Source organism: Sus scrofa, unplaced genomic scaffold (genome assembly GCF_000003025.6).
Source record: "Sus scrofa isolate TJ Tabasco breed Duroc unplaced genomic scaffold, Sscrofa11.1 Contig2026, whole genome shotgun sequence".
In the NCBI taxonomy this organism is placed as follows: domain Eukaryota; kingdom Metazoa; phylum Chordata; class Mammalia; order Artiodactyla; family Suidae; genus Sus; species Sus scrofa.
This window is the reverse complement of record NW_018085004.1, coordinates 1,218,751-1,246,406: the sequence shown is the minus strand read 5'-3', so window position 1 is coordinate 1,246,406 and position 27,656 is coordinate 1,218,751. Positions and strand designations below refer to the sequence as shown.

Below are 27,656 nucleotides of genomic sequence, written 5' to 3'. Positions count from 1 at the left end.
CAACGTGGGATCTGAGCCACGTCTTCAACCTACACCACAGCTCATGGCAACACCGGATTCTTTAACCCACTGAGCAAGGCCAGGGACCGAACCCTCAACCTCATGGTTCCTAGTCGGATTTATTAACCACTGAGCCACGACGGGAACTCCTATATAATGTTCTTTTAAGTGATCTACTGTATTTGCTTTTGAGGTCTCTTATAACTTTTGTTAAGACAAAAGTATTATCCACAGTGACCTATGATTCTATCTGACCAAATTAAAAAAAAATTATTCATAACACTTTCAAATTCTAATTAAAGTGCTTTTAACTCAGCTAACTTCAGAATGCTTCATGGGATACTTGAGGCATTCGAAAAACATTAAATTAACTAAAATTATTTGAAATGTTAAAATACATAGAGAGCATTATCAAATGAGTGATAAACCTCAGGTTATATAGAGGAATAGATTTTTTAAAAAATAAATATTCTAGAACTTTTACAGTTTCTGATATTTGTATATAAACTGGTACTATGTTATAATTCTTTTTTTTTCTAGTTAGTTCAAATTGTTATATGTCCCAACAGTTACCAAGATTCATTGTCAATTTGCATAATGATCAGGTTTAAAATGTGCCTTAAATCTTTTATCACTGGTAGTAATTGGCTTTACTCTGATACCTTTGCAAAAATGTTTCCTTTTCCAGAAGATCTATATAAAGAACTTAAGAAAATACAAGTTTCTGACTTCCAGACCTTAATAATGAGCTGAGTAAAAATATTAAAAAAAATTCTAAATGGGAAATTGATGATTTCATAAACAGTTAAACAAAAAGTATTGGTTACACTGGACTGTATGAACTGGTGATTATTGTTATAATTTTATGGTTCCTGTTTAAAATAATACTGACTTTTAATCTGTGTTTTCCAGATATAAAAAAAAAATTCTCCCCAACAAACAATTTGGTAAATTATACCTTTGTAAGTAGAACTTAAACATTTCTCTCTTCTCTAACTTACCCTCAGAGAATGGAAACTCTCAGGTTCCCAAGAGCTTTATCAGATAATTAGGAAGGCTACCTTGTATGTAGCCTGTAAAAACCTCAGGGTATCTGGGTTTTTAAAAGGGAAGGAATTCACTGAGATCTTTAAGATAAAAATCTTTAAGACAAATACTTGGCATGACTTTCCTAGCTCTGAGGTGCCTTTTAAAAGCTTAGTCTAAGATTGCTCATAAAGTTCTAACAGAGCCAATTAAAAAACCCTATATGATCAATTTTATTCATGTAAATCATCAGGCCAAGGTTGTTGACACCAAACTTAATTGGCAAATACATTAGTCTTTGTTTGGTTAATATTTGATAAAAATGAGAGTAATTTTAGAGGGAAAGAGATGTTCCTTTGAAAACCTGCTGCATCTGTTAATCTCATTCTTTTAATTGTGGTCAGTATCACTAAGACTTACTTCCTAGATAGTTCTTTGATATTATGTTATATTGCTGTAAAGTTTAACTGAGCTTCTAAAATAACATTCTAAGCTTGTTTCTAAAGTAGTTTATCTCAGTAATCTATTTTTGGATAAAAATCAGATGCCCTAAAACCTACAACAAGGGGACTAAAAAGGGCATAATATAAAAGGACTATTTCCAAGCTTGTAGAGGAAGACCCTGATCACTTACTATGGAGCCAGGAGGAGGTACAACAATTTAGGGATTTAAGAGAGGCAATGAAATGTGCCCCTCTTCTGGCTCTACCATCCTTTTTAAAAACCTTTTCAATTATTTGTAATGGGCTGGGGAATGGCTCTATGGGTCCTCACACAGAAGCATGGGGGAAGCCACCAGCTGGTGGCCTTCCTTTCCTGCCTCCTGGACCCTGTCACCAGAGGATGGCTGAGTACATACAGTTGGTAGCCACCACTGCCCTATTAACTGAAGGAAACAGAAAACTCACCTTTGGAGGAAGGCTGACTATGAGTTTAAAAATAGCAAATAGGGACACAAATGCCTGGTTGAAATAGATAAAATATTCTGTGGACACACTACACAAAGGCAGCTGTTATGCTTGTGCCAGAGGGAGACAGAGGCCCAAGTGGTTCCCTTTCCTCTGGGATGGACGTCAGACCCACAGGGTCTTGAGTGTGTGATGGCCCTCTTTCAGGACAAAATGGCTGGAAATAGTGAGTCCAGTTGGACTTTGTCATTGCTATTCCCTGAGGTCAAAAGTTCTGCCAGTCAGCCTCTGAGAACTGTTCAGCGGCCAAATGAAAACATCAACTTCTCCTCATGTCTAAAATAACAAGAGGCAAAGGTGACTTTCTGAGGAAACCTGACCAGGTACAGCAAAAGCTGGTCCTACATCACCCCTGCAATAAATCCTAGTTCCAAGTGCCCAGGGCAGCTGTCTGGTGGTATTGTGGGAGTCCACTAATGGGCATCCTTGTGGAAAATCAAAGTGACACCTGTACTTTGGTGCAATTGGCCATCCCTTTCACCCTGGAATTTAGGCCCCAACCTCAAACTCAGCCAATCCCGAGGAAATGAGACATCTCCCCACCCCGGGGGGGGGGGTTCTTTGACTTCCAGGTCTATATTGACTCAATAGCTGTTTCAAACAAATTTAAGGTAAGAAATAAGGTGGCTGCTGGTTTTGAATCTGCTCTCGTTTGGTGCTAAACCATAAAAAAAAATGTTGATTAGATAAACTGCATCTATTACAATCAACAAAGATTCATTAATTACACTAAAGATGCCATTTAAAATAACTAAACAGCTAAGGCCTACTAGTCAAATGGCATGGGAAAATATACTTGCTTTAGACATGATGCTGGCAGCAAAGGGTGGAGTCTGTGTAATTATTGATATCCAGAGCTGTACATTCATTCCCAACAACACTGCCCCCAGACAGCACCATCACTAAGGCCCTACACTGATTAACAACCTTAGCATATGAGTTTTCAGAGAATTCTGATATTAAGGACCACTTCACAGAACTTTTAGAAAATTGGTAAGAAAAAAAAAATGGAAGGGACTAATAGCTTCTATCTGTAACCCTCTAATTGCTGTAGTTAGTGTCTGTGTCTTAGTTGCATATTGTATAATTCCTTGTGCCAGGAGACTTATTCAAAAATTAATAGAATCTGCCCTAACAAAGCAACTGGGACCCCCCCTCCACCAAGAAAATATACTCCTGATGGGCACAGTAGAATATGAGAGCCAAAACCATGCTCAAAAATTTGAAGAAAAGAACATTTGATAAAAAATTAAAGGGGAAATTGTATAAAGTTAACATAATGTCTTTTCTATCAAAGGAAATCTTGGTTACTCCATTTTGCTCTAGTTTCAGTTGAAATGCCTTCCTGTGACACCCCCCCCCATCTTTCCCTCTTCTCCCAGCAACAATTTGTCTCAAATTAGCCAACTGAGAAGAATGGGCACCCTTTCCTGACCAATGGGAAGGGGACAGGTATATCACCTGCATTAGCGATAAACAGGGAGGGTCTTTTCTTCTTTGCGTGTGCTTTTTGAGTACACATGCCATTCTGAAAAAGTAAAGAGCCTTGTCAAGATCTCCCAGTGTTCCTGTGCCTCATTTTCTGACACTGATGATCTGAGCCATGTCCCCAAAAATAACATTAGTCAACTCAGAATATCTTTTTTTTTTGTCCTTTTTGCCATTTTCTTGGGCTGCTCCCATGGCATATGGAGGTTCCCAGGCTAGGGATAAAATCACAGCTGTAGCTGCCAGCCTATGCCAGAGCCACAGCAATGTGGGATCTGAGACACATCTGTGACCTACAACACAGCTCATGGCAATGCTGAATCCTTAACCCACTGAGCAAGGCCAGGGATCAAACACACAACCTCATGGTTCCTAGTCGGATTTGTTTACCACTGACCATGATGGGAACTCCCAACTCAGAATTTCTTAGACTGTAAATTAATGGGTTCATCAAGGGTGGTATGATTGTATAAAACACACACAATGATTTGTCAATGGGGAAGGGTTTTGCATACATGAAAATACGTGTAACAAAGAAGAAGACACACAATGACTTATCAATGGGGAAGGGATTTGCATACATGAAAATACATGTAACAAAGAAGAAGAGAGTGTGATGTGGGAACCACAGGTCTGGAGGGCTTTCAGCCTGCCTGCCTGACTCAGTTTTGCAGAGAGTGAAAGATAATTCCATAAGAAATGAGTAAGTGCAGAAACAACATAATTCACATCAGTCTTCCATTGGCCACCACTAGGATGCCAATGACATGTGTGTCAGTACAAATGAGTTTTTTTTTTTTTTTTTTTGGTCTTTTTTGTCTTTTTCAGGGCCGCATATGGAGGTTCCAAGGCTAGGGGTCTAGTTGGAGCTGTAGCTGCTGGCCTAAGCCAGAGCCACAGCAACTCCAGATCCAAGCCACATCTGTGACCTACACCACAGCTCACAGCAATGCTGCATCTTTAGCTGAGCAAGGTCAGGGATAGAATCTGCAACCTCATAGTTCCTAGTCATACTCATTAACCACTGAGCCATGAAGGGAACTCGCAGATAAATTTAATAAAGGGAATGTGTTACACATAAAGTGATCACTGGAATTAGGGCCACAATATCTAAGCCCATGAATAGTTCTCAGTTGAATAATTGAGCGCAGAAAACCTCCCATATAGGACAGCAGCAGTAATACAACACATACCATTTTTCTCATGATAACCAAATAATGCAAGGGCTTACAAATTGCAACATAGTGGTCATGCCATCACCAACAGGAGGGAGATCTCTGATCCACAAATATGTTGTTCTGTAGCAAATGGGGTCATGCAAGATTCAAAAGATATATTATTGGGAGTTTCTGTTGTGGCTCAGTGGTTAACGATTCCAACTAGGAACCATGAGGTTGCGGGTTTGATCCCTGGACTTGCTCAGTGGGTTAAGGATCTGGTATTGCTGTGAGCTGTGGTGTAGGTTGCAGAGGAGTCTTGGATCCCACGTTGCTGTGGCTGTGGCTTAGGCCAGCAGCTACAGCTCTGATTTGACTTCTAGCCTGGGAACATCCATATGCCAGAGGTGTGGCCCTAGAAAAACAAAAAAATAAAAAAAGATATATTATTGTCCCCAGAGATTAGGTCTGAAATCAATCTAGAGATAATAGAAGAAGATTAAATTGGATCTATAAATGATAAGCTAGCAACAAAGAAGTACATAGGTGTGTTTAGGGTCTTACTGACAGTTATAGTGACAACAATGAGCAACTTGCCCCCCCATATAAAATTGTAGAATACTAAGAATATAACATAAAGGACTTCCTGCTCCTTTGGATTCTGTGTGAGTCCAGGAGGACAAAGGAATTTACATTTTTCCTTTGTTTTATCTAGTCTGTGCAGGAGGTGACTTCACATAATCAAAGCAATTTATCTATAAAACAAGGGTGAAATATTTTAAATGCATTATAAAATCTTTAAGCTTGTTTATATATATTCCATTAAAAGAATCTCTGTGGCATATTTATTTGTGCCCTATGTGTCATAATTAATGTAATTACCAAGCTGATTAAGGCATAGTTCCCTATTCTCAGTGATAATATAAGGGATCAGATAATGTCAGACCCATGTAGTAAATGCCATTATACAGATATTCACACAAGCTAAGAGTCACAGTTTAAGGAGATATCATACTGGAAACAGAGGAGTTCCCTTGTGGCTCTGTGGTTTAAGAACACAGTATTGTCACTGCTGTTTTCAGATCATTGTTTTGGCCTGGGTTCAACCACTAGCCAAGAACCTCTTCATACTACAGATGTGGCCAAGCTGGGGGAGGGGATATGGAAATAGAGAAGACTTCCCAGAGGAAGCTATGCTTTATATGAGTTTCTATTTAAGTGAAAAAAAATTTAAGAAGGGAATTCTATAAAATGTATATAATTTGTAAAGTCACATACATATTATATGTGAGACCCAGTAAAGTAATATACATAATCAGAATATACCAAACCATGACTAGAAGTTCACTGTCCCAAATTTCCTCAAGACCTCACTGATACTCCTTTGGGTCTTTCTATGGATATTTACCTTTTACTAAACAATAAATGCTATTGCATTCCTATTTTGTGCTTCAGCCTCTATCTCCCCCCTAACTTTTAAACTTGTATATGCAACATTTCTAACTTTGGACACCCAACTGAATGGCAAATTAGTATGTATAAAACTAACTTTAAAATTTTTAATTTCTTATATATACAATTTGAATAGTTGTTCCCTAATTATTAAAGGGTGTTTTTTAATTTATTTTTATTGGAGTGTAGTTGACTTACAGTGATGTATTGGTTTTAGGTATACAACAAAGTGAATCAGTTACACATATAAATATATCCATTCTTTTTCCCATAAAGGTTATTACAAAATATTGAGTGGATTTTCCTTTGATTTAAAATAGGTTCTTATAGGGTATCACAGTAAGTGAAGTCAGTCAGACAAATACAAATATCATATATCACTTATATGTGCAATCAAATAAAATGATACAAAAGATCTTATTTAAAACACAGAAACAGACTCACGGTTTTCAAAAACCAATCCTATGGTTATGATATGTGAAACCAGTGGAGGAGGGAAGAATTGGGAGGGTGGGGAATAACATGTACATACTGTCATATATAATAGATGATTAATGATAATAAACAGTATCATTTTTAAAATTTTAATGTTCTTTACTCCATGATACTCTCATAAAACTCTGACAAATCCTATTGGCTCTACTTTCAAAATATATCAAAAATTTGATCATTCCCTATTCTCCTTCCTTGCCAACTGAAATAGCCTCCTGCCAAGTTTCCCCTCTTCTTTTATTCTGACCTCCAAAAATTGGTTCTCCTTGAAGCAGCCCAAATTGTCCTTTTTAATCTCATTCTGATGACATCCCTCTGATCTTCAAAACTCTATACAATACTGAAATCACCCACACATAATTTAATGAACCACATTTAATATTTACAGGAAAAATAAGGGTAATCTCCATTTCATAATTGAAGACACTGAGACTCAATGTCTAATTCATTTTCTGAAAGTCACACATCTTAAGTGATAAATCAAGAATCAAGTCTGTTTGATTTATCTCAAAGTAATTTAAGGTCTTACATAATAAAGAATGTCATGTAATTATGAGCCTGGTTCCAATATGTAGTTAGTCTTACATTGTGGCAGCACGTTCACAATTTTAAGACTGACTTTTTAACTCAATATGGAGCCCTGGAATTCTTTCATGCAGTATAACAACACTGGGCAAAATGCTGCCTTATTTTTTTTGTTTTGTTTTTTGCCTTTTCTGGGGCTACCCCCACAGGATATGGAGGTTCCCAGGCTAGGGGTCTAATTGGAGCTGTAGCTGCTGGCCTATGCCAGAGCCACTGCAATGTGGGATCTGAGCCATGTCTGTGATCTACACCACAGCACATGGCAACACCATATCTTTAACCCACTGAGCAAGGTTAGGGATCAAACCTGCAACCTCATGGTTCCTAGTTGGATTCATTAACCACTGAGCCATGACGGGAACTCCAAAAGGCTGCATTATTATCTGAAGGAAAATGTTTTATTTGATTCAGCTATTGGTCTATTTTCTCCATGGAGTCTCTGGATTATTCAGAAGGTCATTTTTATGAGCAATGTAGATTATTTATAAGGAATTGCATGGCACACACAGGAAAAAAATAAAATAAATTTCCGTATCACATTAGGAAATTTATCAAAATGACATGAAAATTATATTTTACATAGGAAGATAGAAAATAGCCATTTCCGAGGAAAATTTTTCAAAGGTATCTTCTTTCCTACTAAATTTAGAAAGAAAAAAATAACATTGGATTATTTAGCCTTTCTCACTCTGTCATGTTGACATGACCATACTGTTGACTTGAGATTTCAAAAGACATTCCTCTGATTTCTTTCTTCTGGCATGTGTTAAGTCTAAGAAAGGATCTCCTGAAAAATTTATGTCTTTTTCTAAATGGCTAGCATCTTCTTTCTAATAGGGGTGAAGATAATGGGACATTTTTATCCCTTTTACTGTATTTATCACTGAGTCTTGGAATTGGCATATGCCCAAGGCTGATTCTTGCTTCATTAATCCACTGGGTTTTCCACAAAGGTTTTAAAGAATATCCATGTGTAAAGATACTACTAGACCAAATAATGTAATTGGGATCAGAAAGATGTAATATGGAAAAACATAGCTTTAGAACCATTATGAGACTACTGCCAAATAGTCAAGGATAAAACATTAACCTAGTCATTTTTTCCCAGGGAACTTAATTATGATGTATTTCCCCATATTCCATAGCAAATTTTGCTATCCTATTATTTAATACTCAATTTATCCAGCTTAAATTCCAGCTAGACATAAAATATTTTTATTATCAATTTACATGTAATAACTATTTCTCCAATTATTTTAATAAATTGTCCCAATTTATTTTTCATTTTTTTATCTTTTTATATAATGATTTTTTTCCATTATAGCTTGTCTACAGTGTTCTGTCAATTTTCTACTATACAGCATGGTGACACAGTTACACATACAACAATATATTCTTTTTTCTCACATTATAATACTCTATCATAAGTGACTAGACACAGTTCCCAGTACTACACAGCAGGATCACAATGTCCACTGACAAATGATTGGATTAGGAAGATGTGATATATATAATGGAATACTATTCAGCCATTTTTTATTTATTTTTAATTATGTGTATAAGTGGTATATTTATTTTAATGAATGTTATTTTTCCATTATAGCTGGTTTGCAGTGTTCTGTCAGTTTCCTGCTCTACAGCAAAGTGATTGTTACAAATATATATATATATGCATATATATATATGCTTTTTCTCACATTACTATGCTCCCTCACAAGTAACTAGATATTTTTCCAAGTGCTATACAGAAGGATCTCATTGCTTATCTGTTAAAAATGCATTAGTTTGCATCAATTAATCCCAGATTCCCAGTCCATCTCACTCCCTCCCACTCTGCCCTGAGCAAGCACAAGTCTGCTCTCCAAGTATATTAGCTTCATTTTTTTTGGAAAATTTCATTTGTGCCATATATTAGATTCCAGATATATGTGATATCATATGGTATTTGCCTTTCTCTTTCTGAGTTACTTCATGTCATATGAGAGATAATAATTCCATCCATGTTGCTACAAATGACATTATTTTGGCCTTTTTTATGGCTGAGTAGTATTCTGTTCTACTACTCAGAACAGAATACATATATATATATATATATATATATATATATGTGTGTATATATATATCACATTTTCTAAATCCATTCATCTGTTTATGGACACTTAGATTGTCTTGATGTCTTGGCTACTGAGAATAGTGCTGATATGAACATACAGGTGCATGTATATTTCTCAAGGAAAGTTCTTTCAGGATATTAATGAGTAATATGGTAGTTTTATATTTAGCTATATAAGGTAGCTCCATACTGTTTTCCATAGTGGTTGTACCAATTTACATTCCCACAAAAAGTGTAGAAGTGTTCCTTTTTCTCCACACCCTCTCCAGCAGTTGATATTTGTGGACTTATTAATGATGCTCATTCTAACTGGTGTAAGGTGGAGGTTCATAGTTATTTTGATTAGGCTTTCACTAATAATAAGGGATATTGAAAATTTCTTCATGTGCTTGTTGGCCATATATATATCTTCCTTGGAGAAATGGCTATTCAGGTATTTTGCCCATTTTTCAATTGGGTTGTTCTTTTTTTTCTGTGGACTTATATAAGTTGTATATTCTAGAAATTAAGACCTTTTTAGTTGCATCATTTGAAATTATTTTCTCACATTCTGTAAGTTGTCTTTTTTATTGTTTCATTTGCTGTGCAGAAGTTTTCAGTTTGATTAGGTCCATTGCTTATTTTTCTTTTTATTTCTGTTGCCTTGGGAGACAGACCTAAGAAAATATTTGTAAGTTTGATGTCAGAGAATGTTTTGCCTATGTTCTCTTCCAGGAGTTTGATGGTATCTTGTCTTACATTTAAGCCTTTAAGCCATTTTAAGTTTATTTTTGTGCATGGTGTGAGAGTGTGTTCCAGTTACATTGATTTATATGTGGCTGTCCAGGATTCCCAGCAATACTTACTGAAAAGACTGTTTTTTTTTTTTCCATTTTATATTCTTGTCTCCTTTGTGAAAATTAATTGACCATAGGTGTCTGGGTTTATTTCTGGGTTCTTTATTCTCTCCCGTTGGTCTGTATGTCTGTTTTTGTACCAGTACCACACTGTCATGATTACTGTGGCTTGAAATATAGTCTGAACACTGACAGAGTTCTCCCTCTTGCTTGGTTTGTGTTCCTCAGAATTACTTTGGCAATTCTGGGTCTTTTATGGTTCCATCTAAATTTTTGGATTGGTTGTTCTAGTTCTGTAACAAATGTCAACCAGAAATAAAAAAAATATTACATTCAAAAAAACAAAAAGAAAAGTACACAAGAATAAAATAAATGGAAATCATCCACCCAAAAAAAGAAAGGAACAAAGGAGAAACAGAATCAAGTGGAAAACAAGATTTCAAGTGGCAATAAATACGTATTTATTAATAACTACCTTAAATTTCAGTGGAATGAATGCTCCAGTCAAAATATACAGAATGGAAGATTGGATAAAGAAGCAAAAGCATACAATATGATGTCTACAGAAAGGGACTCAACTTAGGGCAAAGGTGAGTCTCTACATATAGATTGTAAGTGAGGTGATGGGAAAATATATTTCATACTAATGGCCAAGACAGGAAATCAGGAGTGGCAATACCCATATCAGGCAAAATAGACTTTAAAATGAAGGCCATAAAGAAAGACAAAGAAGGACATTATTTAATACTAAAGGGATTCATTCAAGAAGAGAATATTATAATCATCAATATATATGCCCCTAATATAGGTGTATGCAGATACAAACAACAAATACTAACATACATAAAAGGAGAAATTGATGGGAATACAATCATAGTTGGAGATTTTAACACCCCACTCACATCAATGGAGAAATCCTCTAGCCAGAAAATCAATAACGCAATGGAGAGCCTAAATGAAACAACAGAAATCTTAGACTTAGTAGACATTTTCAGGACATTACATCCAAAAAAATCAGAATATACATTCTTTTCAAGTACACACGGAACATTCTCAAGGATTGACCTTGACCATATATTGGGGCAAATACTAACCTCAACAAATTTAAGAATTTCAAAATTATTACAAGTATCTTCTCTGACCACAACTACATGACTCTAGAAATCAACCACAGGAAAATAAATGAGAAAAAAACTGGCTACATGAGACTAAACATGTTTCTAAAAATAAAAATAGGTCAATAAGTAACTAAAGGGGGGAATCAAGAAGGAAATTTAAAAATAGCTCAGGACAAATAATGAAACACACCCATTAAAAATCTATGACAATCCATAAAAGCAGTGCTTAGAGGGAAATTCATAGCAATACAGGCCTTCCTCAAAAAAGAAAAAAAATCTCAAATTGATAACTTAACAAAACACCTAAATGAATTAGGGAAGAAAGAACAAATAAAATCTAAAGTGAGCAAAAGGGAGGAAGTCATATTCATTAGAGAGGAAACCAAGAAAGTAGAGATGCAAAAAACAATAGAAAAAATAAAAAATGAGAGTTTATTCTTTGAAAATGGAAACAAAATTGACAAACCTCTGGCCAGACTCACCCAGAAGATGAGAGAAATAACCCAAATAAAAAAAATTAAGAAATGAAAAAGGAGAAATCTCAATGGATACTGCAGAAATGCAAGAAAAAGAGAGAATACTATGAAAATTATATGCTAACATATTTAAAAAGCTCTAATAAATGGACAATTTTCTAGAGACCTATAGCCCACCAGAAGTGAATCAAGAATAAAGAGGTCAACTGAACAGACTGATCACTAGAATTGAAATTGATTATGTAAAAAAAACACTCCCTACAAATAAAAGCCCAGGACCAGATGGCTTCACAGGTGACTTCTACCAAACATACAAAGAGGTACTTATACGCATCCTCCTAAAACTTTTCCAAAAGTTTGAAGAAGGAGGAACACTCTCAAAAATGTTCTATGACATCACCATCACCCTAATACCAAAACAAAAGATACTACCAAAAAAAGAAAACTATAGGGCAATATCTCTGATTAATATAATTCACCACAAAAATTCTCAACAAAATTTTACCTAACCAAGTCCAATATACACAAAAGATAATATATCATGGCCAAGTGGGATTCATCTCAGTTTCACAAGGATGGTTCAACATACACAAATCATACAACATCATACACCTTTCTGACTAGAAATCTCTCAAGTTTCTAGTTCCCAAGAGTCAGTTTAGTGGCAGTTCCAGCAAGGATGAGTGGGAGGGGGGGCAGGTAGTGGTACAGCCACAGCTTTTAAGCATATTTTTCAATTCCATGGTTGACCTGGGACCAGTCTGGTGGCCTAGTCATGCCCTAACCTATTGGCCTTCAGAATCCAGGAAAGGATGTGCTTTTGCACAGCTGTCAGTGCTGTTAGTCTGGTCTTCCTCCCCTGCTTGAGTCCTCTTCTGACCTGTAGGGACAGATACCCTTTGTTATTTACCCCAAATGCTTCTTTATGTGTACTCATGTGTGTGTGTGTGTGTGTTTGCACATGTGTGCATGTATGCACACACACACACCCCATGTCTTTCTCCAAAATTGAAGAGTCTGCTCTTACGAGGTCACCATGGAAACCCCCTCATGTTGGTATTCATGACGGCCTTGTAGGCTACCTTGACAACCAATGCATACATTGCTTTTTTGGCTTTAATTTTATAGTCAGGACTACAGATTTTCTGTTTTGGGTTTTGTAACTTTGTAGCATTTTATGTAATGTTGTGTTTATATTTTTTTTGTGTAGAGTAAATGGGTTGTGTTAAATAAAACTTGAGTAGAGAGCCAAAAATAAAAATAAAAATCATATGCATTCTCAAAGGATTCCAAATTGCCAAAATGATCTTGAAAAAGAAGAAGAAATTAGCAGAGCTCATTCTTTCTGATTCTAAAATATACTACAAGCCTGTTGTAATCACACAACTAGTACTGGGATAGACGTGGATATACAGACTAATGGAATAATATTGAAAGTGTAGAAATAAAACTTTGTATATACATTTGAGTAATTTTCAAAAAAGATGTCAAGAACATTATACTAAGTGAAAAAAGGTAGTCACACACAAAAAGAAAACATTGTATCATTCCATTTACATAAGGCACTTAAAGTAGTCATATTCATAAACAGAAAGTAGAATGGTAGTTGCCTGGGGCTCAGTGAGCAGAAATGAGTCATTTTGTTTAATGCCTATGGAGTTTCACTCTGGGAAATTGGAAAAATTCCGCAGATGGACAACAGTGATTGCATAAACATGTGAATTGACAATGCCATTTTAAAATGGTTAAAATGGAAATTTTTCATATTTATTTAGCAACAATTTTTAAAATAAATTTAAGAACTAAGGTGATCCCATTAATTGATTTATGATATGAATATAAACTATAGCACAATAGCCCAAAATATAGGCAAAGAACATTGGCTTCAGATGCACCTGGTAATTTGTTTAAGAGGTAAGAATGTCAATCCAGTGACAAAACTACTAAATTAAAATCTCTAAAACTGCATCTTGAGAATACATCTGTCTTTTACAAGAACCTTCAATAATTAAATTTTTAAAACCAATTTGCCAATATAAATTCAAATACAATTTTTATCCTGCTGTATAGCACTGGGAACTATATCTAGTCACTTATAATGTAGCATTATAATGTGAGAAAATGAATGTATACATGTATGTGTAACTGAGTCAACTTTTTGTACAGTAGAAAATTGACAGAACACTGTAAAACAGCTATAATGGAAAAAATAAAAATAACTATAAAATGAAAATAAATAAATAAATACAATTTTATATTGGCAAATAATTCCCTACCTGGACATTTCCTCAGAGGGTGTGTGTGTGTGTGTAAAATTTTGATACTGCTCAAATCATAAAGTTATCTTCTTTCCTCTGCTCCATTTAAAAGACATTAATTTTATCTTATGATAGTTTCCCAAAGTCACTTTCTCACACTAGAACTTCCTCCAAGCATTTTTCAGCTCTAAATTTCTGAGAGTGTGTAGGTTTAAGAAGTCTAACAAAGGTGTGATCATGATGGAAAATGTAGCCATTACTTTATCAATGTGGATGGTCGTAGTTGGGTACAAATATACAAATCATCATGGCACAAAGATAAAGATGATCACTGTGATGACAGTGATGTGAGAGACAAAGGAAGAGAGGACTTTGCATCACATCTCCAAACTATAGGTCTTTAGGGAACATAAGATGATCACATAGGGGCCCGCCAAATGAAAATATTTTAACAAGTAAATGAACCCACTTTTGGGAGCAACAGAGACCAAGGGTATGTGTATCCCTTAATGGTCTATAACACTGAAACCACAGAAGGGCAGCCTCACTGTGAAGAGGAACTGAGTGGTTTCAAGGACAAACTGTACAGCTAATATCACTTGAAAGAGGGAGCCACATTTCTGTCACTCATGATGGTTTCATAGTACAGGGTTTTGCAGAGGTCCACATAGCAGACATTGCCAACCACTTTGGGACAGAATGATCTCAGAAGCACCAAAACATGTTCATAAAAGGCTTGAGTTCTGGGAGTTCCCATTGTGGCTCAGTGGAAACAAATATGAATAGCATCATTGAGGACACAGGTTTGATCCCTGGCCTTTCTCAGTGGGTTAAGTATCTGGCATTGCTGTTGTGAGCAGTGGTGAAGGTTGCAGACACAGGTGGGATTTGATGTTGCTGTGGCATAGGTCAGCAGCTATAGATCTGATTTGACCCCAAGCCTGGGAACCTCCATATGCCATGGATGTAGACCTAAAAAAAAAAAAAAAAAAAGACGAGTTCTGAACTGACCTAAAGAGATGAATTATTCTTACAGCAAGTATAAACTAGCACTGCAGAGATCATGGATAAAGAACATCACCCATTTACAAGGAAAAAAGTGACACAGGCAGGAAATGTAAGCACTAACCAAGCTTACGAAAGATGATTTGTTAACTGAAAAGATATATTCTGACTGGATAACAGTTTTTAATACTCCAAAGATATAAACTCTTCTGAAATTAATCTCTCTGATTGAATTTTATTTAAAATAAAACGTTAACACTATTTTGTGACTTAACAATTTTAAACTCATTTTAAATTAATTTTAAACTATTTTTAATTTTAAAGTTATTTATCTTATTTATAACTGAAATTATTATTTTATTTTTAAAAATTTTGAAATATAAATACGCAAGTTTAGGCATTATTCTGTCTTTTTTTTTTTTTTTTTGCTATTTCTTGGGCCACTCCCATGGCATATGGAGGTTCCCAGGCTAGGGGTCGAATCGGAGCTGTAGCTGCTGGCCTACTCCAGAGCCACAGCAACGTGGGATCCAAGCCGTGTCTGCAACCTACACCACAGCTCACGGCAACGCCGGATAGTTAACCCACTGAGCAAGGGCAGGGATCGAACCCGCAACCTCATGGTTCCTATTCGGATTTGTTAACCACTGCGCCACCACGGGAACTCACAGGCATTATTCTGAAAAAGAGTAGCAAATAACTGCTAATCCTCTCACATATCAAAATGTGTTTTTTATCACAGCAATTATATTATGTGTCAACCAGCACGTGCAAAGAGATCAGTGAAACAGAATCAAATCTTGAATTGGATCCAAATACATTGGAACTTCAGGATAAAATAGTGTTTCTAATCAATGGCAAAATGATAATTATGCAATTTTTTAAACTAAAATGTAAAGAAACAACTAAAATTCATTCCCTAATAACACATATGAAGATATATTCAAGATGAATCAATAGTTTCAATATAAAATATCACATCAAAAATGCTTTTAAATTAAATGCTAAAAAAAAGAGTTGAATGTTGGCATAAGTTAGATAGAATTTTTTTATCCTAAGTACATGAAAAAGCAAAAAAAATTGAATATAAAATGTAAACAAAATTGATATCAAAAAAATCATTTTACATAGTATAAAATGTTAAAAGCATATAACCAGCACATATAATATGTCAAAAACACTCAATTTGCAAAGATTATTACCAGATGAAAATTAATAAACAAAGTTGGGGCCTAACTCTGAGAATGAAGATTAGAGAAAATTCTGAGAGAAACATAGGAACTTTATTCTCAACTTCATACTGTACATTTTGGCTTTCATTTATGTTATTTGTTATTGTCTATGATACTTCAGCTTTTCTTGTAAACAAAAGAATTAAACTAAACAAATTTGTGTGTAATACAACCAGTAAAGAGGTCAGCATATATAGAGTTAAATATTTTAAATTGTATAAATAAAAATTAAGTTAAATGACAAGGATCTAAATAAAATCATACTGTTTCTGAAAATAGTAAAAAAGATAAATGCACAGTATTATTAAAAATAAATTTAGGAGTTCCTGTCATGGTGCAGTGGTTAATGAATCTGTCTGGGAACCATGGGATTGTGGGTTTGATCCCTGGCCTTTCTCAGTGGGTTGAGGATCTGGTGTTTCTGTGAGCTGTGGTGTGATTCACAGACGTGGCTCAGATCCTGTGTTGCTGTGGCTCTGGCATAGGCTGGTGGCTACAGCTTCAATTCGACCCCTAGCCTGAGAACCTCCATATGCTGTGGGAGCAGCCCTACAAAAGGCAAAAAAGACAAAAAATCAATTTAACTATGTAACAATCTCCTCAGTAATTCATTATGTATTATTGGCACATTATTGTTTATCATTACACCTTTCTAGGTACAGTGAGACTACAGTAATTATGAGCCTTACATCCCAGCATGGAAGGAAACTTTTATGAAAAACATAGCTGTACACTTGTGTTTTTAATTATAATTATCATTAACTCTTTGAAGAATAAGAAATCAGTATCAGATTTAAGTTGGCCTCTGCATTCCAAAGAAATGGACACTGATGACAAATGTCTCCCTTCATGATGAATGCCAAACTTATTTACTATAGGATATGATGCATTTTCTCCAGAACTTATTCATAGCATTAGTCAACTAAAAATTTCTTAGACCATATATTAATGGATTCAACATAGTGCTTACAATTGTATAAAACACACTCGGTGATTTGTCAATGGCAAAGATCATAGCAGGTCTTACATACATGAAAACACAGGGAACAAAGAAGCAAACAACCACAGAGAGATGGGAACCACAGGTCTAGAGTGTTTTCTTCTTCCCTTCCTGACTCAGGTTCTTTAGAGAGTTCAAATGACTCCATAGGAGATGACTAAGAACATAAATGAAATAGAACAACTCAGCTCTCAATTGGATGTAACTAAGAAGCCAGTCACATAGGTGTCATTACAGGCAAGTTTCAATAAGTGGTATGTTGTCACATATATAATGATCAGCGACATTGGGGTCACAGAATGGGAGTCCATGAATAGTGCTGAATTCAATAACTGAGTGCAGAAAACTTCCAACCCAGGATACCACCAGTAGCACAACACACATACTTTGCTTCATGATAACCAAATAATTCAAGGGCTTAGAGATGGCCACAGAGAAGTCATAGAACATCACCAAGAGAAGGACAATTTCTGACCCTTCTAAAACTTGCTCAGTTAAGAGCTGGATCATACAGGACTGGGAGGAAATGGTATTTCCCCCCCAAAAAAAATGTCTAAAATCAATCTAGGAGTAATAGAAGAAAAAAAATGTGAGATTCATAAATGATAAGCTGACAAGATAGAAGTGCATCAGTGAGTTCAGGGCCTTACCAAAATTTATAGTCACAACAATGAACAGGTTGCCCACCATGGTCAAACTGTTGCAAAGTAACATAAAAAAAGGACTTTTTGCTCCTTTGGATTCTGTGTGAGGCCCAGGAGGACAAAGGAAGTCACACTGTTTCTGGTTCCATTTGGTCTGTATAGGAATTGACTTCACACATTAAAAGCAATTTACCTATAAATCACTTCAATGCATTATAAGAATAACCTTTTATTTATAGATCCATTAGAATAACATGTATGGAATATATCTGTGTCGAATATATCATAAATATTGTGATTACCAAGCTAAATAAGCCCAAGTCTCCTACCCTCAGTGATATGATACATCATGAGGAATCAGTCAATTCCAGATCCATGTACTAAGTGGCTTTAAATGTGTATTCACACAGTGCTAAATGTCATATAATAGGAATATATTAAGCTGGAATCAGAGAAGGCTTCCCAGAAGAAGTAATGCTTCAGCTGATTTTTTTTAATTTAACAAATAAAAAAGAGGGCTTACATCTGCTAACACCAATTATACACAGAGGAGATAAACAACCTACTACTGTATAGCACTGAGAACAATAGTTAATGTTCTATGATAAGGCATAAAGGAAAATTGTATTTTAGAAAATAGTGTTATCTGTACCATATTTTACATTCCACATACAAGTAATATCATATGGTATTTGCCTTTCTCTTTCTGACATACTTCACTTAGGATGAGTATCCCTATTTGCATCCAGGTTACCAAACCTATCTACAAAACAAAAATAGGACTCACAGACATGGAGTTCAGACTTGTGGTTGCCAAGGGGGAGTTGGAAAGGAGTGAGCTGGACTGGGAGTTTGGGGTTAGTAGATGGAAACTAATACATTTAGAATGAATAGGCCATGAAATCCTACTCTATAGCATATGGAACTAGATCCAGTCTCTTGTGATAGAACATTATTGAAGATGATTTGAAAAAAATATATATATATAGCAGAAATTTGCACAGCATGTAAATCAACTGTATTTCCATGAAAAAAGTATGTGTGTATATATATGTGTGTGTGTGTGTGTGTGTGTGTGTGTGTGTATACCTGAGTCACTTTGCTGTACAGCAGAAATTAACACAAAGCTACAAATCAATGATACTTCAATTTAAAAAGAAGATTTCATCCCATGCATTGACTGAAGTGGGTGATGGAGTTACACATATCTGTGCACATATTTTCACTTGGTTAAAACTAAGGTTTTAAAACTATAGCTCTAGGAGACAGAATTAAAATGGCAGAATAGGACTGTAGCTCAACTTCTCTCATAAAAACCAGACTCACAACCAAATTCTGAACAATCAAACCAAATGAACTGATACTCTACTCCAGAAGACAAAGAAGAGACCACATCAAGATTGTACAAGAGGTGATTATGTGATATAAGCAACCCCATTCCCACCAGGAAGGAAGCCCACAGAATGGAAAGTAAGTGTATCACAGAGACTCACCTACAAGAGTGAGAGCTCTGAACCACACATCAGGTCCCCATGCTTGGGGACTTGGGATTGGGAAAAAGGGCACCCAGATCATCTGGCATTGAAGGCCAATAGGACTTATGTGCAGGAGCTCCACAGGACTAGGGGAAATGGAGACACCATTCTTGAAAGCTTCACAAAGACATTCATGTGCACTGGGTGTCAGGTAAGAGTGGAGGCTCTGTTGGAGTCTGGGTTGGAACTGATTGCAGTTCTTACAGAATCTCCTGGGAAAACAGGGGGTCACTGTGGATCATTGTTTGGAAAGGATGTTGGAGGCAACAGTCTCAGGAGTATTCATCAGTGTGTTTCTCTAGAGGTGGCACTTTCAGGAGAATCTGGCCCTGCCCATCAGTGCTGAGAAGCCCCAGGCCAAATAATAATCCAAGTCATATCAGAGCACCACCCATCAGCAAAACAGTCTGCCTAAAAACCCCTCAGGCACACAGCTGCCTATAATCTCACCAAGAGACAAAATAACACCCACTAGAGGGATAAGAATCAGCTGCAACTACCATGGGCAGACACCAGTCCCTCCCATCAGGAAGCCTATAGCAAGCCCCTGGTACCAACTTCAGCCAAAAGGAAGACAGACATCAGAAGTAAAAAAGACTACAACTCTATTGTCTACAAAAAGGAGACCACATCATAAATGTGTAAAAATGAAAAGGGAGAGAACTATAACTCAGATAATGGACAACAAAAAAGAAACCAGAAAAACAGTTAAGTGACCTGGAATTTATCAGCCTCCAGGAAAGACTTTAGACTGATGATTGTGAAGATGATGTAGAACACTGGAAAAAGATTGGAGGCAAAGACTGATAATTTACAGCAAATAATGAGCAAAGAAAATAAAAAAATTTAAACTTAAGCAAGCAGAGATGCAAAATACAATAACTGAAATGAAAAATTCATTAGAAGAAACCAATAGCAGAATACAGGGTACAGAACCAATAAGCGAGGTGTAGAACAGACTAAGGGAAATCACCGAAGAGGAAAAGAAAAGAGAAAAAAAGATTGAAAAGAAGTAAAGACAGTCTAAGAGTACTCTGGGACAATGGTAAAAACATCAATATCCATATTATAGGGGTGCCAGAAGGAGAAGAGAGAGAATGCGACGTAAAAAATATTCAAAGAGATAATAGCTGAAAACTTCCCTAAAGTGGGACAGAAACCACTCACTCAATTCCAGGAACCACAACAAGTACTGTATAAAATAAACCCAAGGAGGAACACCCTAAGACACATATAATCAAACTGACCAAAATTAACGACAAAGAGAAAATATTGAAAGCAGCTAGGGAAAAGAAACAAATAACATACAAGGGAACCCCAATAAGTTTACCAGCAGATTTTTCAGCAGAAACTCTGCAGGCCAGAAGGAAGTGGCATGATATATTTAAAATGATGAAAGGAAAAAACCTCCAACCTAGATTACTTTACCCAGCAAGGCTCTCATTCAGATTTGAAGGAGATATCAAAAGCTCCACATATAAACAAAAGCTGACAGAATTCAGCAACACTAAACCAGCCTTACAACAAATACTAAAGGGACTTCTCTAGGCATAAAGGAAAAGACCATATCCAGAAACAAAAATACCACACATGACAAAGCTCACCAGTAAATGCATACATCAGTAAAGTTTGGAAATTATCCAGACACAAATATGCTACCCAAATCAGAAATCCTGAGAAGAGGAGGGTATGAATGGAGGACACTGGAGATGTACTTGTAATTAAGAGACCAACAACTTAAAACATATATATACTCTTGTATCAAAACTTCAGAGTAACTGCAAACCAAAAATATACAGTTGATACACACACAAATAAGAACAATCAATTCAAATACAACACTAAAGATAGTCATTAAACCACAAGAGGAGAGAACAAGAGAAGAAAGTGAAGAAAAAAGAGCAAAAACAAATCCAAAGCAATTAATAAAATGGCAATAAGAACATAAATATCAATAATTATCATAAATTTAAATGGGCTAAATGCCCAAACCATAGACTGGCTGAATTGATACAAAAACAAGATCCATATATAAGCTATTTCTAAGAGACCTACTTCCCTTTTATGGTCACATACAAATAGAAAGTGAGAGGATGGAAGGAAACATTCTATGCAAACAGGAATCAAAAGACAGCTGGAGTAGCAGTACTCATATCAGACAAAATAGACCTTAAAATAAAGAATATTATGAGATAAATAAGGACATTACATAAGGATCAAAGGATCAGTCAAAGAAGAAAATATAACAATTGTAAATATATAAACACCCAACATAGGATCACCTCAATATATAAGACAACTGTTAACAACCTTGAAAGGAGAAATTGACAATTACACAATAATAATGGGGGATGTTAACACCCCACTTACAGCAATGGACAGATCATCCAGACAGAAAATCAATAAGGAAACATGGGAAATAAAAGAAGAATTAGACCAGATGGACTTAATAGACAATTATAGAACCTTCCAACTCAAAGCAGCACAATACACCTTCTTCTCAAGTGAACACTGAACATCCACTAGGATTGATCACATTCTGGGCCACAAATCAAGCCTAGGTAACTTTAAGAAAATTGAAATCACACCTAGTATCTCTACTGAACACAAGGTTATATGACTGGAAATGAGCAACAAGGAAAAAACTGCAAAAAAACACAAACACTTGGAGACTAAACTCCATGCTACAAAACAACACATGGATCACTGAATAAATCAAAAAGGAAATTAAAAAATACCTAAAAGCAAATGACAGCAAAGATATAACACTCCAAATCCTATGGGATGCTGCAAAAGCCATTCTAAGAGGAAAGTTTATAGCAATACAATCCTATCTCAGGAAACAAGAAAAAGCTTAAATAAACAAGCTAATTTTACATCTAAAGCATCTAGAGAGAGAAGAACAAACAAGACCTAAAGTAAGTAGAAGGAAAGAAATCATAAAGATCAGAGCAGAAATCAATGAAATAGAAAGAAAGAAAATCATGGAAAAGATCAATGAAATAAAAAGATGGTTCTGTGAAAAGATCAACAAAATTGATAAACCCCTAGCCAGACTTATCAAGCAAAAAAAGAGAGAGGACTCAAATCAATAAAATTAGAAGTGAAAAAGGGGAAGTAACAATGGACATCACAGAAATACAAAGGATCATAAGAGACTACTATATGCAACTATATGCCAATAAAACAGAAAACCTAGAAGAAATGGACACATTCTTAGAAATATGCAATCTTCCAAAACTAAAACAAGATGAAATAGACAAGATGAATGGATAAATCACAAGAACTGAAAATGAAACTGTGATTAAAAAACTTCCAACAAACAAAAGTCCAGGACCAGATGGCTTCACAAGCAAATTCTAACATTTAGAGAAGAGCTAACACCTCTCTTTCTGAAACTATTCCAGAAAATCTCAGAAGAACGGACACTCCCAAACTCATTCTATGAGGTCCCATCACCCTGATACCAAAACCAGACAAAGATACCACAAAAAAAGAAAACTGCAGGCCAATTTCACTGATGAACATCGATGCAAAAATCCTCAACAAAATCCTAGCAATCCGAATGCAACAGTACATTAAAAGGATTGTACATCATGATCAAGTGGGATTTATCCTTGTGATGCAAGGATTCTTTAATATCTTCAAATCAATCAGTGTGATATACCGCATTAACAAACTGAAGAATAAGAACCATATGATCCTCTCAAAAGATGCAGAAAAAGCCTTTGACAAAATCCAACACACATTTCTGATAAAAACCCTTCAGAAAGTGGGCATACCGGGGACCTACCTCAACATGATAAAGGCCACATATGATAAACCCACAGCTGACATCATTCTCAATGGTGAAAAGCTGAAAGAATTCCAGCTGAGATCAGGAATAAGACAAGGATGTGTGTTCTCTCCACTACTATTCAGTATAGTTTTGGAAGTCCTAGCTATTGGAATCAGAGAAGAAAATGAAATAATAGGAATCCAAATTGGAAAGGAAGAAGTAAAATTATCACTATTTGCAGGCGACATGATACTCTACCTAGAGAATCATAAAGACTCTACCAGAAATCTATTAGAGTTCATCAATGAATAAGGCAAAGTCACAAGATACAAAATTAATACACAGAAATTGATGGCATTTCTATATACTGAAAATGAAAAATCAGAAGGAGAAATTAGGGAAGCAATCCCATTTACCATCACATCCAAAAGAATAAGATACCTAGGAGTAAATCTACCTAAAAAGACAGAAGAACTGTACTCTGAAAACTATAATACACTGGTGAAAGAAATCAAAGAGGATACAAATAGATGGAAAGACAGCACATGGTCTTGGATTGGAAGAGTCAATATTATCAAAATGACTATACCACCCAAGGCAATCTATGGTTTCAAAGAAATCACTCTCAAATTATCAAAGTCATTTTTCACAGAACTAGAGCAAAATATTTTAAAGTTTGTTTGGAAGCACAAAAGACTGAGAATGGCCAAAACCATTCTAAGAAAGAAGAAAAAAGAGCCCCTACATAATTGGTGGTTTGAAAAGAGGACAGCCACATATAAAAGAAGGAATTAGAACACTTCATAACACCATACATAAAAATAAACTCATAATGGATTAAGGAGCTAAATATAAGACCCAATACTATAAAACTCTTAAACATAGGACAAACACTCTTCCACATTAACCGGAGCAATATATTCTCAGATCCTCTTCCTAAAGCAATGACAAAAAAAAAAAAAAAAAAAAAAAAAATCAGCAAATGGGACTTAATTAAACTTAAAAGTTTCCGCACAGCAAGGGAAACCCTAAACAAAATGTAAATACAACCCACAGAATGGGACAAAATATTTGCCAATTACGTGACTGACAAGGGATTAATCCCCCAAATTTATAAACACCTCCTGCAGCTCAATATCAAAAAAAAAAAAAAAAACGACCCCATCAAAAAGTGGGTGGAAAAATCTAAACAGACAGTTCTCCAAATAAGACATACAGATGGCCAAAAAACACATGAAAAGAGGTTCAGCATCACTCATTATTAGAGAAATGCAAATCAAAGCCTCTATGAAGTATCACATTACACCAGCCAGAATGGCCATCATCGAAAAGTATAAAAACAATAAATGCTGAAGAAGGTGTGGGAAAAAAGGAACCCTATTACACTGTTGTGGGGAATATAACTTGGTGCAGCCACTTTAAAAAACAGTATAGAGATTACTCAGAAATCTAAAAATATAATTACCATTTGATCCACCAATCCCACTCCTGAGCATCTATTTAGAGAAAAGTGTGAATAGAAAAAACACATGTACTCCAATGTTCATTGTAGAACTACATACAATAGCCAAGTTGTGGAAACAACCTAATTGTCCATTGATAGAGGATTGGATAAAGAAGAGGTGGTACCTATACACAATGGATTATTACTCAGCCATTAAACGGAATGAAATAATAGCATTTTTAGCAATATGCATGGACCTAGAAAATATCATGCTAAGTGAAGTCAGTCAGACAGTGAGACACCAACATTATATGGTATCACTTACATTTGCAATCTAAAAAAAGGACACAATTAACTTCTTTGCAGAGCAGATACTGACTCACAGACTTTGAAAAACTTAATGTTTTCCAAAGGAGCAAGGTTGGAGTTTGGGGAATACACTGGTGGTTTGGGATGGAAATTCTATAGAATTTGGTTGTGATGATCATTGTACAACTACAAATGTAATAAAATTCATTGAGTAATTTAAAAAAAACTAAAAAATGATAATTTCTTACATATCACTTTGAAATTCTGAAAAGTTTTTTTTCCATAAAAAAGGATAAAAAAGACAGTAGAGGAATTTCATGAAAAAGATCACCATTTATAAAGTCACAAAACTGTAATACTTGACACCCACTTAAGGTAATTCACATAATCAGGGTGATAGGTCAAACCATGAATCACTGTCCTGAATTGTCTCCAAACTCGTTGGTAATTCCTAGGGTCTTCAGGTGGAAACTCCTCCTTTCATGACTAATAAATGCTGAAGCAGTTCAGTTTTGTGTCTACAGCCCCTAGCTCTCCCTTAATTTTCAAACCTGTATATGTAACATCTCCAATTTTGAACATCTTCAGTTGGATATCAATTTAGTATCTATAAAGATAAATTTAAAATTGTTAACAACTAAATATATTCCCCATCTCCTTAAATGGTAACCCCTTCCATGTGATTGCTCAGACAAATCAATCTCATAGTGTCTTTTAATCCATTATTGCTTCATGTTATTTATTGACTGTCAAATACTATTTTCTTAGAGTTCCCTTAGTGGTGCAGTGATTAACGAATCTGACTAGGAACCATGAGGTTGAGGGTTCTGTCCCTGGCCTTGTTCAGTGGGTTAAGGATCCAGCAATGCCATGAGCTGTGGGTAGGTGCACATGTGGCTCAGATCCTGAGTTGCTGTGGCTGTGGTATAGGCTGGTGGCTACAGCTCCAATTGGAACCTCCATATGCCATGGGAGTGGCACTAGAAAATGCAAAAAGACAAAAAAAAAATACTATTTTCTCTACTTTCCTATTATATCTCAAATTTTATCATTTTCAACTCCATCTCTCTACTTTTATTCTATACTCCAAAAACTTATTCTCCTGAAGGATCCCAAATGATATTCGTTAAATCTTATCTCATTATGTCATTCCACTGCTCAAATCTCCTGGAGTCGATTCCAGTCATGCACCCATAATTTAGTGTATCACATTTAATATTTGCAAGTAGTACGAACTGTAATCCCTATTTTATAGTTGAAGAAACTGAGGCTCAGAGCATCTCAATAATTTTCCCAATGTCACACATTTTTAAATAATAAAACTAGAACTGGACTCTAAATTTGGTTTATTTCAAAATGATTTAGTTTGCTACATGATAAAGTCACACAAATGTGAAGGCTTTTTCCCATTATTAACTGTTTAATCTTACTTGTGGAAGCTTTTACTCCATCTGGAGGAAGATTTCTTAAATTACTCATAAATACTTGGAAATATTATTTCATCTTTTTGACAACAAAAGGGCAAAAAGTTTCATTCTTACTTAAGGAAATATTTTATTTCATTAAAATGTTTGTCACTTTTCTTCGTGGAGTTTTCTGATTATTCACAAGGTTTTAATGTGGAATGTAAATTATTTGAAAGGAATTCCATGATGCACAAGAAAAAACAAATGTTTTCCTATCAAGATGAAGTATCAAAAAGACAAGCAAATCCAACTAGAGATTCTTGTATTAATTATTTAACTCAGAGAAAGACAAATACCAGATGATATCGCTTATATGAGGCATCTAAAGTGTAGCAAAAAATGAACCTATGTACAAAACAGAAATACACTTATGGACATAGAGACCAGACCTGTGGTTGCCAATATGGAGGTGGGAGGAGTGGGACGGCCTGCAGTTTAGTGTTAGTAGATGCAAACTATTACATTTAGAATAGATAAACTTGAGGTCCTATTGTATAGCACAGGGAACTATATCATGATTGATCATGATAGAAAATAATAAGAGAAAAGAATGTGTGTATGTATACATATACATACACACATACATACACACACATCTATATGCATATATATGTATGACTGGGTCACTTTTCTGTACAGCATAAATTGGTACAATATTGTAAATCAACTATAATTTAAATTAAAAATCATAGCACATACAAAAAAAAAAACACACAAGCAACTCTTATCTTTAGGAAAATATCAACTAGTCATTTTCCAGGAGAATTTATCTCAAGTAAGTTTTTTTCATACTAAATTCAAAGTAGAAAAATATCTATTGTTTACCCTGTCTTACCCTTGTCATGCTGATATGGCCAAACTAGTTGAAGTTTTGAGAGACATAATTGTGCTGTTTTTACTTTCTTTTATGCACTGCTTTAAGCCTAACAAAGGACCTCTTGAAAACTTGATATCAGTTCTTATAGTGACAACAACTCTTTTTCCCAATGGGGTGAAGATCATTGAGTATTTTATAATTTCTTTCCATATTTATTAATGAGTCTTGGAATTTGGACATATCCAAAGCAGGTTCTTACTTAATTAAATTAACTTGGATTTTCCACAAAGTTTTAGAAGAACATCTGTATGTAAAGATACTACTAGACCAAATCACATAACAATGGTCAACAAAGTGTAACATGGAGAAAGAATATCTTTATAACCATGATGAGACTATTACCAGTCAAGAATAAAATAACCCAGTCATTTTGTTCCAGTGAAGATTAATTTATCAC

The 27,656-nt window shown here is 35.3% G+C and overlaps 1 pseudogene; it reads right to left on the bottom strand.

The window, feature by feature from the left end:
• Positions 1–1,786: 1,786 nt before the first annotated feature.
• On the bottom strand, positions 1,787–27,226 carry LOC110258433 (annotated as a pseudogene).
• Between the last annotated feature and the right edge of the window lie 430 nt (positions 27,227–27,656).